At 43.7% G+C, this 20,239-nt stretch overlaps 1 protein-coding gene across 2 annotated transcripts in view; it reads left to right on the plus strand.

The window, feature by feature from the left end:
• Nucleotides 1-20,239, plus strand: part of PALMD (palmdelphin) — a 311,657-nt gene that overhangs the window by 103,085 nt on the left and 188,333 nt on the right. The gene's annotated exons all lie outside the window — the stretch shown is intronic.

Consider the following 20,239-nt stretch of genomic DNA (forward strand, 5'->3'; position numbering starts at 1 on the left):
CAATTATGCATAAACTAACTTCCAAGTATTCACGACAAAACAAGGGTACTGGTACATCAAGGGTTGGCCCATGTGAAGTATAAATGAATTAGAACCATTCACCCGGTCCATGCCCATATAACCACGTGGGTTATGAATGTTACATGCAATTGTGTATATTAAGACACTCCTTCAAAGAAAACATAAAAGATTGTTGAAATTGAAATGAAACTTTATATCAAAAAGGTGGTGCATATGGAAAAATCCAACATGTAGGAACATATATAATTGGTAACATAATTTACACATTCAAAAATTGAGTATAGAATCCTTCAAAAAATATGAATCAAGAACAATACATGAAAGAAAAACATAAATCAAATCTGAAAATTAACAGAAAGTAGTTGTTTGTCACTTTGGTGCTCAATTTAAACCAATACGAAGAAAAGGGTTAAACTGTAAATCAATTACAATAGTAGTGACAGTGTTCTTGATAAAAATTCAAAAGTTAAGCAAGTACCAATTGTTGTTTTCCAATTGTAATAAGATCCCAAAATTGAAATTATTATATATTGGGATTGGGTCTGCCAACGCATCAGGGGGAACAAACAAACGGGTTAAAGGAGCTTCAGCTGGAAGTATCCTTGCCCATCGGTGGATGGTGCCACACAGAGAAAGGGGTCCTAACTGGCAAAATGTTCTGTGGAGGACCTCATATCCCCTCTGAATAGCAATGCGTTTCAGCGGAACAAAGTCAGTAGAGAGATACTCTTCACAACTGAGGGAAGTACTCCGCCTTCATCAGGGCAGTAGATAGCATGACCCTGTGTTTATGAAAGGGGAGAAAATATTAGATAAAGAGAAAAAGAGAGTAAGTGATCAAAGAGATAGAAAATGTGGAATCAACGAGGAGTGAGGAATAATCTATACACTAGAATATGCATGCAAGCAAAATGCAATTGTCTAAGTGCAGAACACCGAACATGGTCATGTCTGCAATTTATCTCATGGCCAAATCTAAATATCCTTAGAGGTAGGGAGTCCTCTGGTACAATACCGATGGGCCCCCCTTTTCTTTGGAAAAATGAAAGATAATGGCATTGGGTCCCCTTTGGGAGAGCAGCACATGGGTCCCTGTACAAACCCACGGGTCCGAAAACCACAATCAAGGTGAGAGAGGCAGGACATGCATGATGAGCAGGGAATCACTCACCTCCAACGAGAAATTGGAAATGGCGCTTTTGAGGAGTAGGCAGTAACAAATGTATCTGGAGTGTTCACTCATTCACATGTGTAGGAGTAAGGGAGAGCTTGGAAAACTCATGTGATCCAGTTGTCATCATCATCGGACTGACAGGCTGTCTGGAACCTGAAAGAGAGATGTGACTGTATGTATATATGGGATAGCTGGAAAGCCATTGGAGGTGGTAAACTACCATAGGTGAGGGAGCAGGGTGGCAGGGAGATTACCTGAAATGTATCCTCTCATGGGTAAACTTGGAAAAGAGAGGTAAGAGTCTGTCTGAGCAGATAAAAGGACTTCTGTGTCCCAGTAGTGTAAGTCGTAGGCTGCGGGAACATCAAATTGCTCGTCCCTACACAGGCGTCCCGATGAGTAATACTGTAAGGGAAGCCAACAGAGAATCCAATTAAAAAATGAATGTCGGTCAGAAGTACATGCCCGTATGTAGAACAGATGGTAGATGTGTACGGCTGTTCATAGTACCAGCCGCGTGGGTGACAAGAGCTGTGTAATGTTACCTGCGAATGGGGAGAATGAAGCTCCGTGGTAGATGGCTCCGAGTCTGAGCGAGGGAAAGCGGTGTGTCCGCTATGCTCATCCCTCACTGGAAGCTATGCTGCGAATGCAGGCTGAAGCCGTAGAAAAAAAAGCAAGGGGAACGGTTGTTAGGGCAACCATGTAACACGTTCAGCTGCAGCATGTAGGGTGGGGCCTGCAGTGTGCGAGGTACCGAATGGGATACCTACAAATAAAAGAGTGACAGGTGGGTGTGTGTCCCAACCAGCCAATAGTATCAAAGTGGGATGAGAAGCGAGGGACACGTAGCTGTGCCGGTCCTAGATAGTTACTGACAACCCGTGGAACGGGTGATCGATCGCCTGCCAGAGCCGCCTGCTGTTCGCGGTGTAGTTAAGGAGAGCTCTCAACCCGCAGTGAGAGGTCCGGAGTGCCAGGGGAAACAACAGAAACGTCCCGTGTGGGAGGGTCATAGGTTCCTTAAAAGTCGAGGTAAAAAGCCACAATGCGCCAATGGTCGGTGTATGTGGATAGCTTTCCTCTAGTAAGTGCTTGTCACCTGGTGTTTGACTAAAGGTGGTAAGTGTCGAGGTGTATTGTAATGCTGTCCATTGTGAAAGGTGTGAGTGACTGGACGGGTCCAGCCATAATAAGTGGATGTAATTAGGTATGTGAACCTAGAGCCGCGAATAATGTCTGGACAGATCTACTGGGTTGCAAGTGTAAGGTATTGTGCGAGCCTGGGAGTCAGAGGAACGTCAGGCTCCGTTGTGTCCTAATGTAAGTCATAGAGTGGTGTGTATTGCGGGAACCTGCGGCTAGAAGTGGAAATGGTGGTATGAGTCTGAGTCAGGAAAAACACGGGACCCTAACTTCCCATACAGGCTACCTGTGGGACAAAATGGAAGTTACCCCCAGACGCACATTTCTGTAGAATTTACAGTACAGACCAATAAAGAAACCACCAAGCACCTCCTCACTGAATGCCCTAGTTTAGGCCCTGTATATATGACCATTCTAGGTAAAGTGATGCATAATTACGACTCAACTAAATCACCAGAATTTTGGGCTTATTGTATTAATACTTAATTTACTGTGACGCACATAGCACTTTTTAGGGTATGGCAGAATATACTGTAATATTTAGGGGGACATTTGTAAGACTTTTAGACAATGTATTTTTCTTTTGGCGTAGAGCAGATCGGATTATATTTTAATGGATAAATGTTTTTTTTCAGTACTAGTTTTTTTGTTTATCTGTTTCTAACGCGCCAGAGCCTGTGGGCATCAGTAACAGTAATATGTATTATTGTTCTTAAAAATGTAATGTAATGAATTGAAATTTGTAGAGTTTTAAATATGACTTGTTAATGAAAATGTAATAATAAATAAATAAATGATGTGCATTCCCATTGTACTCGGATAATTTAGATCACCCATACTAATAAAAGGGTGTGCATAAAAATTGTCGGACCAGTCTATGATAATTTTGGTTATCCTGTCAATAACAGTAATAACTTAAGAGATGGTTGGAGGGTTATACACATTAATAATTAAAATCTGTTGCATAGTATTGGAGCCTCTACATTTTAAAATAGCAGCTAAACATATTGGCATTTGATACAAGGTTTAAATTCAGTCAAATTAAAATAATTCTTTGCCCCAAAAATTATGCCTCCCGAACGACATTAGATTGGATTATGAATAGTCATTCTCTGTATTATTTCTTAACCATCCAGAGAAAAAGCATGTAACATCCACCTTTCTTGGAGGATAAACACATATAGCAATGAAAGTAGGGAAAGGTCATCAGAATAGGTATTTAAAGTGTTAAAACTTCTGGTATTCCCCAAGATAATTGTCAGATTCTGAGCCCTATCACAAACAAGTCAATCAACCTCATCAAGATCTTCTGTATATCTTCTCCAAAGGCTCCAGCTGGAGCAATTTCCCTCCTAATCAGCACTGATAATATTTGCTTAACGAGCATCTGAATGTCTGATGGTGAAAGACCAGGGCCCTTAGCATTGAGGCCCATGGGCATTTGGCGCAATATAAGAATCTAATAGATATAAGAATCTAATAGATATCAGAATCTAATAGATGTATAGATTTTCCTTTAATTCAGACTTTGTAGACTCCATAGGTGCCTGACAACACTGCAAGTCATTACCCAATTCAAAAATAAATTCTCAGTAAGACATTGGCCCTCATTACAAGTCAGGCGGTGGACCATGGTGCTATTGGCACCATGGTCCATGCCGGATTCCGCCATGGTGGATGGCGGAATTACCGCCCCATTCCAAGGTGAGTGGGGCGGTAATTCCCCATTCACCATTTGCCCTTCCCCATTCCCATTTTTGCCCCATAGGGCATAATGGGGATGGGGAAGGCGCTAATTACGGCACCGTAAATTACGGTGCCGTAATTAGCACCAGGGTCGCTTAGCGCCTTGGACTTTAACGCCTGCAAAAAGCAGGCGTTAAAGTGTGAATCAGGCGGTAAGGGTTTAACGGCGCTGACGCTCTTTACGGCGCCGTTAACCCCTTAATGCCTGACTTGTAATGAGGGCCATTATTAGATTGGTAATGACAGGTACCGACAGGTGAAACCCAGTGGATGTAAGCCCACTTGTCATGAGTCTCATAGCATTCTAATGTTTTTGGACATTTCACTGCCAGCACTTGAGTGGGGCACGAAGGTGCCAATCCAGCCAAACAACCGCAAAATATTGTTTTCCTTATTCACACGTTCTTCCTGCATTGACATATGCTTTTCCCTGGTTCTCCTATTGCTGATATTCATATGTTAGGCTGAATTAACATTTGTGTTAGCCCGTAGATCTTCAGTTGCAATATCTTGTTCCTTATTCTCAGGAATCGAGTCAGAGATAATAATGGACGTAGCCTGTATCTCAGAAGCAGGAGGTGCTCTGACTAAGATCTTTTTTTCCAACAGGGACTCGCCAGTAAATGGAGGTCTAGACAACACAACATCTACCAAGTTGGCCAGTCCTCGTTTAATTACCTGTTGTTCCTTATGCATGTTGTTGCATAAAGCAAATAATGCTTTGAGGATAATCAGCATTTCTGAGTCAAAAGGCTCATCATCATCCGATGGGTCTGAAGAATTACTGGAATTATGCACCGGAGAAGAAACAGACATTTATCGCTAACCACTCAAGATTGGCTAGCATGACAGTTTAGTACAAGGAGTCCACAACCTCTCCAGCACCCTAGCCTACTCAGTCATTATAAGAGGGGCAGTACCTGTTTCAGTTTGTAGGCTTATACAGAGATTTAACAATGAGTTGTTATTAATCGACTCCAGCATAGAAGACCCATCCACAGCCTGCGATGCAGAGGTAATGTGCTTGGAAGGGGGAGCCTCAAGAGAAGCAACAGTAGTAATTTGACCAGCTGGCTTAAGATAGGTTGCAATTTTATGCTACATTATATCTTAATATCCACGATTATCACATACCGTTTGGATGATCCCAACAACTGCAGCGTTGGATTGCAGATTCTGCATATTTCCTTTTTTAGCGATCTCTGTACTGGCAGAGCATGATTACAAGTTGTTTACACAGAGCTTCTTGGGTGGTATTTTTGGTAGCACAAGTCATATTAAACAGTTAGGAAATATATGGGAAACCATTGTCCTTTTCCATGCTTGTATGCCTGCCTCTCCAATGCCTCCCAGCAGCTGACCACTGCGCACCACTTCTCCACACCACTTATCGTGCCAGTATGGTGTTTAAATCTTGTTAGCAGCCTCCAACACCAAATGGGACCACTTGCAGCAGATAGTAGAGATGGAAAAAATACGCCATACCTCACTGCATCAGCAATAGTCCCACTGTGGACCACTTCTCCACACCACTTGTCACGCCGGTGTTGTGTTTAAATCTTGTTAGCAGCCTCCAACTCCAAATGGGACCACCTCCTGCAGAGGGGAGGGATGGAAAAAATACTCAATCCCTCACTGAATCAACAATAGCCCCGCTGCGGACCACTTCTCCACAGCATTTTATTGTGGGTCCATATAAAATGGTGTCATCCACATACTAGCCAAAAGAAAAAGGTTGGAGTACAGCCTCCCACCCCCTCAACTCTAGGCAACAGGCACATTTGCACCACTATCCCACATGATTACACCAGTGAGTCTTGTCGATTTAACAGATTTTAACAAGCCCAGTTAGAGCACCATCTTTGCTCCAGAAAATCATGGCACACATATTATTGCCTCCCCCCCCCAATGCACCAGCCCACCACTGATGTTGCTTTGGAGTGTGCTACAAAATATCTCAAAAGACATGAATAGCTTTGTCTATTCCAAAACAACCGTGGTGTAATATCGGCAGTACATGTACTTACCTTGCTGCTTTGTTGAAAACCATGCCTTCTGATGGCACCCTGGCTACAGTGATCCATGCTGGCAAATTCTGGGTTAGTACTACTTCACGCAAACCTCAGTACCTACGATCATGTTGTGAAAGCTGCGGGAAGGGTACTTGACCGCCACTGCTCGGGCAAGGAAGTCTACCTGGTAATGGACAATGGACATTTGTATCATTGCTCAAGAGATATACATTCTATAGTCATTACAAGACAATGTGTCCCTTACTCCCATACATCATGTCAGCAAAGCCCAAGAGAGCAGGCCCATGCACCAGCAGGCCACTTCTGCAGAAGAATGTATGAAACGGCTTGGCAGCAGGTCCCACAGGGCAATTGGTATCTCGGAGAATGTAAAGGAGGTTGTGGCCCATTGGACACTTTCTGTGGTTTACAGGTGGATTTTGTGGCTCCTGACAATAGGTCTAATATATGTAGCTGCCCTGAGGTTGGACATAAACATGCCCTGATTTGCCCATGTTCACCATCTTGTACCAACCTGCTTTATAAGTCAGTAATTACATCTAAATGCGGTCTGCGCTCTCTTTAGCTAACCCTACAGCGCACAAAGTATGTTGTGAAAACTGCAGTTACACCACAAACACCCATACAATCATCTGAATAGTGCAATGCCAGCTTGGTGAAATTCAAGCCTCTATATGCTGGAGCATCTTCAAGAAACATGGCACGTAGTATCCGCCTAGTGTTACAGCCATAGCCAGAAACAGTATTGTATCTTCCTAATACCTGCTCAGTGGCAGATGCTGGGCAATGTTTGTTCTTTACTGTATCTGTTTGAAGAAGTCACCTAGTGGGTAAGCCTGTACACTATGACAGTGTACAGCTGCTGACACTTGTGTATCTGTTGTAATTAGAACAATCCAAAAGAGTAAATTAAATGTTTATTTATGCAAAAGAAGGAAATGTTGCCATGAAACTGCGCTCCACCTTCCTAGCGGATGCACACATTGTTGCGATTAGTTTGACTATGGAGTACCTTCAAGCAGCTTTTCTTGACCCACTGTTTAAAGGCAATATGTCATGAATCAAACCGTATGTGCATGAGGAGGTTAAGCACAACACGTGGGACTGTCATTCACAAGATGATATGTTATCTATGTGTACGTATGCACTAAAGAGACGTTTAATAGCCAAGATGGAACAAGAAGAGTTCACAGATCATGACTCTAGTCCAGCACTCTGCCACTGTGAGCCAGGTTCTCAGACACCGCACTCTAATTTTCATCAACTTCTTACACCCGTTCGGGTGATTTTGTTCAGTGTAAGCTTACATACGAGGCTGTGGAACAGACTCTTCCCCTAGGCTGGTTTGCTGTGTGGTGTGTTGTCCCCACCAGAACACAGCAGGCCCACAGCAGGTCATGCAGTTCATGACTTTGTTCTCAACACATGCTGACTGGGTATTGATGATGATCCACTGCAATCCTGAGTTGGCAAGCATTGAGTGTGGCCATCTGTACTTGTTCATTCACTAATGGAAAGACTAACCTGCTCCCCAGCAGGTATGCACTGTGAACAGGTGGGTAGTACGGCTGGGGCTGTTTTTCCAACTTCAATAGATACATGGACAAGCATCATATCATTATCATCGAAGCTTATGGCAGGAAAAAACCACAGGCCCATCACTTGGTAGACAACACAACAGATTCTTTGAATCTATGTCACTACAGCGCCCCCATTACTGCAACCTCTAAAATGCTGACTTTCGTTTTTTTTTATTTTGACCCCTTTTACACTACATATATATGAGGGGGGAGACCTCCACAACCCCCCTACTTCTATTATATACCATACCCCCTCCCAGATATATATGTGGTTTGAAGGGGGTCGGAAAAGAAAAACTGCTTTTTCGGCAGCCGCAGTCATAGGGGCACAGCAATGGTTTTATTCCGATTCTTAAAATGATGAATATCTGAAAACAAGCCAGCTACAGCCACGCCCATAAGGGGCATCTCGAAAAGTGTTGGTGACTTTGGTTATGGCAGTAGTAGCTGATATACAAGCTTCTGCGATTTCGCAACACTCATCCTTATCAACTACTCTAATGGTCTTAAATGCATTGCACCAGTAAAATGTCAATGTTCTCTTCACCCTCATTCCGTTTAGCTCTTACAAGTACTAACCGGCAGAGCCATCATCTAATTTCTTGTTTTGTGCTCACAAACGGTAGGCTCTTGCTCAATCTACCTGACTCTACCAGGAAAAGCTCATCACTATATTCAGAGCACGCTGGGCACATGCAAGTGATTCTTGACCATAATGTCCTAGCACCACAATCACAACTTGGAGGTTCTACCTCAAACTATTTGGCTCCGCCAACCAGCAGAGCTACTGTCCAAGCCCCAGTAGTTCACTTGCAAACTAGATGTTCTGTCTCAGTCTGTTTGTTTCTAGATACCAGCATGGCCATGTCCGTATGTTTAGGGTAGAGTGGAGCTCCATCATGTGCTTTTTAATGGCAGCGATCACTGCCACAGGATCCAGCTCCACCAGCTGAACCAGCAGGCATTGTGCTGCAAGTGGTATTTAGGCAGTCCTGCTAGTCAATGATGCCAGTGGGTCGGGGTGTGCTTTGCATGAAAAAGGGGCAAGACATCATTTGGGCTTGCCAAGAATCAGAGGATGGGGGGGTCACTTGCTAGAGCATGGCCAGAGATGAACTGGAATGTCACTGCCTTGTCATCGCCATTATTGTGGAGGGAGCATGCTAAAGTAGCGGGGTCTGTGACACGTGATATGCGTTCCTCATGCACATGGTTGAGACAAAGCTCACAGTGCTGGATCTTCAAGTAGGTGCCTAATTCACACTAGCTTTATTTACCCCACTCCACTGTCTACTTTAAGAGATTGCATATAATACTGTCTGCCTCCCACCAACAGTCACACAATCTGACAGGCTAAAGTAGCCTCACACCCATGACCCACTGCATGATGGGCAGTGATGTCATGGGTGTGGAGAGGTCTTCTAAAGTGCCTTTACCCCCTTAAGTAAGACCTGAGCCTGCTGTACCCCCTCTGCATGGGCAGGCAAAGGTACAGTTGCTCCAATCTCCTACTCCTGAGCCATTTGGCTGGAGGTCATATCTGACTCCTTCACCTGGTGCTCTATGGTCTGCTACAGCACCCCGCCATCTGATCTCTCCTGTGCCCATCATAACCTGCTCCTCTGTGGCTACATCACTAGTCTGCTGCTGCGATACCAAGATTTCCCAACCAGCTCCAAAATCAATGTACACCTTTACATTCTGCAAGTATTCATTGAGCGCCGCTGCAGCTACCACTAACCCATCCCCATAGTAGAAATATCAGTGCACACCTCACCAGCTCCTCTAACCACCAAGCCTGGCCCAAGGTATCCCTGCATTGACACAACCACCTTTAAAGGGCCTGGCTCTTCCACCTCCAGCTCTCATGCTCTGCAACCTCTTTCTGCCTCCCCACAAGCTCCACCTACCCCTCCTGGCTACCTATCTTGACCTCTGACACGGCAGTGTAGTAGGCATCACTGCAGTGTAGTAGTCCTGCCCATCTTCTCTCCTCAGCACTCCCACCAAATAAAAGGACATATTGCCTATGGTTTCAATGAGCAAAACACAAAACAAGTGACAAGGACAAAGTGATTCAGGCTCAAACAATGTGAAAGTGTTTTCAAAGGGAAGGTGTCTTACTAAAACACTTCACAGGAAGACTTTCCAGGATTAAACAAAGTTTTCACAGAGGAAAGAAAAGGTGCTGGTGTAAATACAAGAGAAAATATCTTTGGACTTTTAAAATATGCTTTATGACGGAGTGAAGGTGAAAATGGAAGAATAAAGAGGGGCCTAAAGCACACAAATACAAAAGGGCAGTGATGGTCAACAAGCACCATAAACACTACCAACAACTAATGCACACTTTCAAAACTCCCATACATTTTCCAACACTGCCCCTCCCCCGAAACCACCGATTTGTTAGCCTGTACTATCCACTGCACTCTTGACAGCCAAACAAAACCACAAAAGAAGGGAGAAGCAGGTTTGGCATTATAAAAGCATTCAAAGCTGCCTGAGAATGGCTCAGGATCTCAGATTGGGTGGATGAATCACCTCTCGCGCGTTGGGCTTTAAGATAGGGTGGCAGGACTTGAATCCCCCTTTAAGACCCAGGGTGAGAATCAACCAAACAACCAAACTGGAGGTCCATGGGGCAGGTGAATCCCTCGGGGAAAGGTTTCACTTTCTCAGGGATGAGTTTTCTGGGGTTTTTCAGCATCCTACCAATGGGAATATATGTGTGATTAAACCAAGCTATATCCCACAATTAGTCCTGTGATTTTCTGGGATGCAAGTGGTATGTGAAGTGAAGGTCCAATTTCTATAGTCTGTATGAGGGATGTTTAGCTCTGTGATTCATCTGTGGAATGAATTAGGAAAGAGCATAGAGCTATATTGTAACGTAAGGTGGTCCTACAGAGGGCTACTTTCGGCCATGTTGGCATCCCCTTGTTGCCCGGTTCTTTGAGAAGGGGAAGAGTGTTAGTTGTTGCACAAAGCGGGACAGGTCCATAAAATGTGCTCTTAATATGTGCATCCATCAAAGTACAGAAGTCCTGCGATCTGGTGTGTTTCTAGGTAGTTTGTTGTGGTCATACTTGGCTGTCCCTCTATCCAGTGGGGATAGACTATGGTCCATTACCTGTGACGGCCAGAGCTGGAATATTGGGAGCACACTTGGTCCTGAGCAAGTCGATCATTAACCTAGGGCATATCTGCAGGCGTATGGCAACACATTCATAGAATATTAAATAACCACGTCACTGAACCTCTGTGCAGTCATTATAACTCACTTTAAAGACTCCCCTCTGCAGCTGCAAGTGAGGCTCGGGTGGAACTTTCAAGTTCTCCATATTAGGAGCAGTGACAGAAAGTTTGATCTTTTTTGGAGTACGTGCCCACGGCAGATCAGAGGTCATTCCCAGAGCAGGTGGCAAGGCATTCCACCATGGCATAGGTCACCTCCTCACAAAAGGTTTGCCTTTCACTTTGATGGCTGTAAATATCTATGTTTCCAGCTGGCTCCAACAGCTGATTAGGTCTCCACGGCAGTTCAGCATTGAATTAGTACCTGGAGGATTCCTGTGTATTCACCGGCGTCAGCACTTTCAATGGCGTCTTCTCGTTCGCTGCTAGCCGGTGGAGGCTTTTCAGTGAGGGGTTGGGGTACCCATGTCCCCTCCCATAATCAGTAGAGGGGCACCCCTCTGCGTTAGCCAGAGTACACCTGCAGGCAATTAGGGAGTCCTTCTGAACACCTGCATCAATTAGTGCCTGTATGAATACATATGTGGGTGACTTGAATACTGATTGGGCCCCTCATTCACAAAAAGTTATTTTCCATTCCTGTGCTCTCCATCATATACATACCCACGTTAAACCTATGCATAAACAGCCAGTATAATAGTGATAGGAATGTGGACCTGACACATGCCTTGAAATGTTTAAGCATTGTTTTGTTGGTAACTAGAGACTAGGTTATTTTTTCACCTCTGTTACTAGGATAGCCTTGGGAAGTATGTAGAGAAAGCCTTCCCTGTTGGTTCATTTAACTTCAAGGAAGTCCTATCTGAACAGGGAAACGCATGCCTGTCTGAATACATGAAGCTTCTGGCGTTCCCTCGAAGCTGTTGATTTAATGCCCGTTTCTATGAACTCTGAGACGGCTGAGGAACAAAGCTGAGTACAAATCAAGTTTAAATGTGACTTCTGGACACCTGTGAGCTTGAAACGAGCCCTTGAACCACTTGCTATGCTGCAAAAACCCCTCACCGCCCTCCAGCAAGCCATTTTGCACCCTCCGCTTCAGCCAACCCCTGAATGGCCTGGCACAGATTCCTGGCCAGGTCGTATGACCTTCTTAATCCTTTTGTACGGAGACTTCAAATGTCTGTCACCTGGAATGTCTTGTAAGGGCCTTTTTGTATATGGCTACCAACTTACTGGGCCTGCCAGATACCGAGAATCAAAAAGCCGCCAGCACAAGTACCTCCACCACACAGTAACCAGGCACTGTGCTCCTAAAATCCTGCAACACATGGCCCGTACCTTTACTTACACCCATGCATCCCTACCAACCACGGAGTGAACACCCTTCACACTAACAACCCAAAAGCACTCCTATCCCCCAGCCGTGATTCACTTTACGCACACAGCATCACCCTCAGGCTAATCAATGCACTGAACGCGGCTTTTACTGTCCAGCCTAAAAGTCATCACCAAAACGTGCCACCCCTTTCCACTGCTCCCTTAGTTGACAAACTATCCGCCAGGTAATTATTGTATTTTCATGAATGCACCCACAAAACCAGTGAGAGGAATATCCATCACACACAACTCGCCCTTACCCAGAATTCTATCCATGACCTGTTGCTACTGCTACAACCTTCAAAGTGCTTTGCTGCTACCACTACCTGTCCCTTCCACTAATCATCACATGTCCTGTCGTATACAGACCCCTAGGATACAACAAATAATAAAATAAACAACTTCCTTCCATAATGCTCTTACATTCCTGAGTAAAGTCACTCTTGCTACAGACACGGGGCTCATTACAAGTTTGCCAGTTTTCTGGCGGTAAATCCACCAGAATACCAGCACACTGTATTAGTGTTACTGCCACTCTGTCCGATGGAATATCCACTGGATAACGAGTGGTGGTAGATGGTGTAAATCCCCATTGGACTCCATTGGGGATTCTGGCGGTATTACACAAACCACTATTACCAACGCCAGTCATACCAGCAAATTCTGCCGGCAAGTTGGCGGAATGACCTCCAGCTTGCTGATGGTCATTCCACCAACTCACCGGCAAACTTGTAGTTGGCCAGTGGGATAATGTGCCAGTATTTATTAATACTGGCACTTTGTTACTGCATGGGCCATCTCGTAGTGAGCCCCATAGTATCAAAAATGTGTCACAACTACTTCCACCACCAATTTACCAAGCACCCATCGCACACACAAAAGGGAACATTGTCCATTTCATAATAGAACTACCCAAATACCTCTCTTCCACACCACCCATCACCTTGAAATGGACAGATAAATTGCAAAACTCATTCTCTATATCTCTTATCCCCAAACCATAACACAAGGTCTTCAAAAAAACCAAGGTGCTATGGAGATGCTTCAAATCTACAGGAGACCAAATAAGAACAACTCCAAACATCCAGTCTTGCCATTTCTTACTGTGGCTTGGCATTTTGTATTGGGCATCTATGATTAAGCACACATGATAAGTGTTATTCTGCGTCTCAAAGATACGACAGAGGTTATGCACTCAAGACAATCGTATCGAATGCACCCTGGCATTGAGGTGGTGGAAGGATGTCCACATACACCACTTGACAAAGAAGAGCTATATGAGAAATCAGACCAGAGCAAACAGACATCATGAAGAGAAGACATGAGGATGCACTGAAACAATATGTGAATACTCAAACAAATGAAGATGTAACTGAAGTAACAAGAGAAACATATATGTGAATACGAAGAAATTATATCTATTGAAAAGACAAGTGAGAAAAGATCAATACATTTATGTACGCACAAAGGCAAGGTAAATGATTTATACAGAAGCTTGCTGCAGGAGAAAATATAACGCAAGTAAAGCAGCCATGATGAAAAGCTGGACGTCTGACTCGTGTTAAAAATAGCCAAACTACCTCAGAAACAGGAGAATTGGTTGAAACCCCTTTCTGTTTGGTGCTGCGTCACTCACATCTTGTCAGTATTGCTAATAAAGGGTCAAGACGCTTGGTTGTGTAAATAGTCTTGATATAATCAGTATGTAATTACCAGTCGTTAACTTGCCAAGTATAGTGCTTTGTCACATGAGGAAAGCCAACATGTGTTTCGACCGTAGGTCTTTATCAAGGCTGTGCAATATGTGGTGGTGTGCAAGTGTTTGGTGACACAGTAAGTTACGGTGTATTATCGCACATGCAGCATGGAACAAAAATGTCCACCACGCCCCCTGCTAACATGCCCACCTAATCTAGTCCATCTTCTTTTCCTTTAGTGGCTAAACAGCTTCCTTAATCAAGGAACAGCATTTATTCAAAAATTCTGGTAGCAACCTTTACCATCCAAGCAACCAAACTTCTCTTTTCCTTCCCTGCCTTTCCTTGGTGCACATATTTGCCTTATGTACGAAATAAACCAACATGGTTCATATTAATGGACTGTTAATCATTCTTAATCCAACATGCAGATGTCACTATTGTCTTCTCACCACTCACTGCACTTACCACAATGCTTTTATGAATCGTGTATGTGATTTTCAATTCTAAAATTCGTTTCGGGTTGTTTTGCTCAATATTTTTTCAATAAAAACATTTTTGTTCCATGCTGTATCGTGATAATGCACTGTAACTTACTATGTCACCAAATACTTGCACACCACCACATATTGCACAGCCTTCATTAAGACCTACGATCAAAACACGCAATGGCTTTCCTCATGCGACAAAGCACTATATGTGCCAAGTTAACCACTGGCAATTACGACCTGATTAAATCAAGACTATTCACACAACCAAGCGTCTTGACCCTTTAGTAGCAATACTGACAAGATGTGAGTGCATTTTTCCACAGATCCAGCACCAACCAGAAAGGGGTTTCAATCAACTCTCTTACCTTCACACTTGGGAATCTGCAAGCTTGTCCCAATGAAACCCAGAACTCGGCAGCAGGAATGACACATGCCACTTTTGAGATCCATATCAGCGCAGGTGTCCGCCGTTCCTATAAACTCACAACATCCAATTCTGCACTATGTCTCAAAAACAGACATGGGCTGCAGAGCTGAAAGGTATTGGAAAACAGCTTTGTGCGAGGAACAGAGAATACCTATTGGCCTATGATCAAGTATACTACATCAAGAAATAATTGCAAGGCACAAGGGAAGTCAAAGAGGATAAGCGACAAACGCACAACATATTTCTCTTGGATTAGGTAAAGAAGAAAACATTTGCAAATGCCAAGTATTGAACAATTAAAGGTGCCGAAAGCATACACCAGACGGAACAACCAAGCCTCCAGAGGCCATGAGGAGTAATAGCACCCAGTGTAATTGTATTAAATAGGACTAACTAAAAGCTCAACATTGACAAAATCATGGTCTCCTCACACGTGATTCAGGACTTGAAAACAAGTCCTATTCCTGAGACTCTAATTGTAGATAGCGATGCATCTACACTCCCTTAAAAGTCCCAGAGAAGTCAGCAAAGTCAACTACAAAGAAGAAGCCTTGGTTTAGGGCCTAACTGATGATAGATGGTAAGCTAATTGACCAAGTGGGCAGTAGTCTGACGTTGTTCCCCACACCTGGGTTTCATTTTGCTCACGTGCTGGTAACAAGCTGATTGTCCAAGGTTGGGAGAGAATGCCAACCAATCATGAGATCCTATGTAGCAGTGTACTATACAATGTTGCAAAAGCCAATACACTGCTGTTATTCTGCTATTAATCTGCATTGTATGTATTTAACGGCAGTTTTAGGCATGCCTACCATATAAGAGGCAGCCAATCATGCTACTAACACCTAAACAATATATAAGTATATATGTTCCCTTAACCAATCCCTCCTTTCGATAGGTTTTACTATTTTACATATAGGATGACATCATAGCTGATGTATATCATGATATAAAGCCTTTCTATGATCAATATATAGTTAATAGTGTGTGAACTGCAATTTGTCTGTTCACCAGTTTTCCCTACTTTATTTGAGCTGATGATAAAGTAGTACCTTGCCATATTCTTTGAGTCCGTCCAGTTAATTTGGTTTGAGATAGTTTATTGGTAATTCCATCTGGCAGTTGGAATGCTCCAGGTGCTACTGCACACCATTAACATTAACATTAACATTTGTAAAAATGTTATGGGGGGGAGGGGGAGGCGAATCCCCCCACTACCCAACTTGGATGGTTCAGGCTCCTTCACTGAGCTTGGCCACTCTTGCAGGTTTGTGGCAAATATCTACATACCAACAATCCACCAACTGCCACAGGCACCTGGAGGTATATAAACAGGGGAAATCATTGGAAATGTTTGGAAAGAAGAGACTGGTAATGACACTATAAATTGATATCAAAATGCAAACCTGTGACAACGGAGAAAATGGTGCTTGGATTTTATCCCAAGATTAAGAACATATGAAAACCTGCTGCAGCTGGAGTGCATATCTTGGGGGAATAGAATATAGAGCAAAAAAGGCACATTACTTGTATGGTTGTGGAGAAATAAATGTATAGGAACTTTAATTCTTACTTGCGTGAGAGGCTTAGGAGCGTGACAACAGAAATTTGGCAAAGGTCTTCTAGCAAGGGAGATGTGTAAAGAGATGCAAGGACGAAGGAGAAGGCGAAAACAGTGCCTACCACAAGAATATCACATTCCATGTTTGCAAATCAGAGCAGGTAAAGTGTTACATTACGAGTTTGGCGTTGTGTTAAAAAAAGTGCCAGTCATTCCGTTGCCACCACATTTCTGGTTGGTAACAGAATTACCACCAGTTTTAACACACAACCTATTTCGGAGTTTCGCCTTTAAGTGGAGGATTAACCCAGAGCCTAATGCTGGAGGTAAATCGTCCACTTTAAGGCCAACGGTCAGCAGATGTATCGTGTGGTATTACCGGTCCTGGTGAATCCACCAAAACTCCTGATGGAGTCCTATAGACTCCAAAAATGGGAATCTATACTGAATCCACGGGGCCGAGTGATAATAACGGTAATCGAGTTTGGTGGTAAATCAGTGGATGTACTGCTGATTTACCATCACATTCGTAATGAGGCCCATATATGTCTTCAAATAGACTACAAAAATGGTTGAGATAGATGAGGCATGAAACAGAAGGCATCTGGAGGAAGAAGATTTAGCCAGGACGTAAAGTTAGCAGAGTCTTGAGCACAGACATAAATCCGAGTTATTGGCTGAGCAAATCGTCAGATTTATGTAGGATTTCACCCCAATGTGGTAGTCTCAACCCACTTCACAAACACCTGCGAGAGGGAATTGTAATATTGGAAGTGAATTTGTTTAATCCACCTTCAAAATATAAAGTGTGGTCAAAATTACCAGAGCGAGTTTGATAGCTTCTTCAAAATAGGGGCTAAAAATGAGCTGTCGCCTGTGGGTAATCCCATTACACAGTTGATATGGGCCTCTTATTATTTTATGTTGTGAACAATCTATAAAGCACCATCTCCATATCAATATCTTTGTAGGGCTGTTTACCCAAAGCTGAACGACTAAGGTAGTCTAGCAGGTGTACCACCTTGCAGGCGATGCTCGTCTCGCTGTCTGTGAGACAACTGGCAACTCATTGGAGCTTACCATCATGGCTCCCGGCACAATCATGCCTGCCATTGTATGTAACCTTGCATATGTTCCTTCTTGCTCCCAGTAGAGCATCCCCTCTTCGCCTCTGACAAGACCCTCCCCACCTACCTCTCCTCCCCTGTTGATGAGACCAGTTATCACTCACCACGTAGCCTTCTCACTCCTTTGAAGAGTCATAAAAATGTACTTTCCTGTTATTTTTCCCTCTTCCAGTAATAATAACAGAATATGCCATAGCTATTTTTCTGCCCTCTCGTCTTTTGTGTCACAGTTTTTTGTACCTTCTATAGTTAAAACGAGTAACCCCAAACCTCCCAAACATTTTGCCTATGTGTTCTGGGATGTGATCTTAACAGCAATTTGCTTTCTACTTAGCTGATTGCCCAGAACACCATCAACTCTATATGTACGGTACACAACTGCTGTAGAAATACTATGTATTCACTTGCTGATAATACACACGATTATACATCTTCTCTCTGTGTTACCTGCACACTATTGTGTACTTCTCTGACTCCCTGCATGGCTAGGCCTCACTGTACAAAACCGCATACGTACATAAATATCTCCAAGATATTACAAAATGTAAGGTGAAATTCAGAACCAGAGATCCAACACAGAAAATGTACTCATTCTAGTTTCCTAGTTTTCTTAATTCTCTGTACTATCATACTTCTTTGGGTGGTGGGTCGTCCCGTAGATAACACGTAGGATGGAACTGACCCACCCTAGAATTAATATAATTGCAGGCTTTATAATAGAATGTTATATAGGCATTCCACAACACTTGAGCAATAAACCCTGATGGGCGGGGCATTACCAGAAGTAATGCCCTAGGTCCGAGTTACAGGCATGAGCGAAGAAAGGGCCTTGACGTTATCCTCTGGCATTACAAGACGCAGTAATGCCCCAGCCCAGAGGCATCCCCGCATGTTTTACCAGGATGCTATTAGAATGGTAATAGTTTTTTTTTCAAGTTGAGAAACTGCATGTTTGCGATTTCTCAACTTGAAAAAAACAAAAAAACAATATGTTCACCATTGACAAGCGAGGTGGGAACTACACGTAGTCCCTTCTTCCTTTCCATAGCAGGCATTCCTGTGATGAGGATGCACCTGGGAACACTGATTGTTCCCGGCAGCGGTGAGGGACAAGAAAGCTGCAGGTAAGTGGTGTACGGGCGGGAGTGGGTGAGGCATGTGGAAATTGGAAATGGAGGAGGAAGGGAATGTGGCAGAGTGCAGGGTGCATTTACCTACTGCCCCAGATGGGAAAATTGTAGTCTCCGGCTTCTGGGGAGGTCCAGAATAACAGCTTTGCCATGAGGTAAAGAATCCCATTCTGAGCTTCCCGATTGGCTGGAAGGCCCCCTGACTCCCTCGCCAGGGTGCCAATTGTAGTTCAATAAGTTGACTCAGTGGCGACTAGCAAGAATGGGAGAAATATCTCTACCAAGTTTTTATGTTACCACGTGGGCTGATGCGTTTTATAGGAGGTGTAGCCTACTAATGGCTTTCATGGTTAGGTTATGATACCTTGCTTTGATGAATTATTTGCATGCATGATGTGTGCATCATACGTTATGATGCATGCATCATTTACATGCTGCTGCAGCATGCAAGGTTGAGGGGCCGGGGCCGGTGCCGGGACCACCGCTGGGCTGCAGGCTGTCACCGTGCCGCCACTCCAGGGGGCACGCGGTACCCCCTGGAGTTGCTGTCCTGTTGTATTAGTGATAAATATGTGTTAGTGATATTAGTGATAAACAACCAATTTTAGAGTAGAGTAAGCATCCATTTCGGACTATGAATTTTGCCTTTCAAAGGTTGCAGTAATAGCATGTTTTTTTTTCTGCCGGAGTCTCTGTTACGATCATCACAAGACACTCCATCTCGGTGTCCTCGGTTACTTGACCACATCCTTGTGCCTAAAAGCTTTTGCACAGTGTAGAAATATTTGACCATAGCACATCAAGTGGCCATTGACTTCATTGTGCCACAATAAATGTTTTGTTGTAATGTGTCTATCTTTCCCATCTCCCTGGCATGCTGTTCAGGATGTTTATTTGCATGTATGAGGTAATGAGTGCTCAGAGTATGGGATGTCCTGTGAGTGTGCTGATTTCCCTATTTTACCAACCTCTGAAGCCTGAAAGTAGATGCATGCAGGCTTGACATGCGGCCAACTTTGCACCAGACCTGCAGATGAACTTAACTGGTCTGCCGTTAAATCTCAGTTACCAGTTTAATGGTATCCACTACAGAATAATTGCTCATTTTACTATGGCCGATATGATAGCTCAGTGGGTTGAGCTCTCGCTGCTGTGATGTGTGTGTGATCTGCAGGTTCGAATCCCAGCAAGGCCATCTCAGCCTTTCATCTTTCTTAGGTCGATAAATGAGTACCAACACAGGCTGGGTGATATTGGCTGCATATTGAACTTAACTGGTCTGCAGTTGAATCTCAGTTACCAGTTTAATGGTATACACCACAGAATAATTGCTCATTTTACTATAGCCGATATGATAGCTCAGTGGGTTGCGTGCTCGCTGCTGTGATGTGTGGGTGATCTGCAGGTTCAAATCCCAGCAAGGCCATCTCAGCCTTTCATCTTTCTTAGGTCGATAAATGAGTACCAACACAGGCTGGGTGATATTGGCTGCATATTTATTCTATAAAAGAAGAGTTTAAGCGTAAGAGCT

The sequence above is a fragment of the Ambystoma mexicanum genome, chromosome 1q (assembly GCF_040938575.1).
Source record: "Ambystoma mexicanum isolate Mex_15411 chromosome 1q, UKY_AmexF1_1, whole genome shotgun sequence".
In the NCBI taxonomy this organism is placed as follows: domain Eukaryota; kingdom Metazoa; phylum Chordata; class Amphibia; order Caudata; family Ambystomatidae; genus Ambystoma; species Ambystoma mexicanum.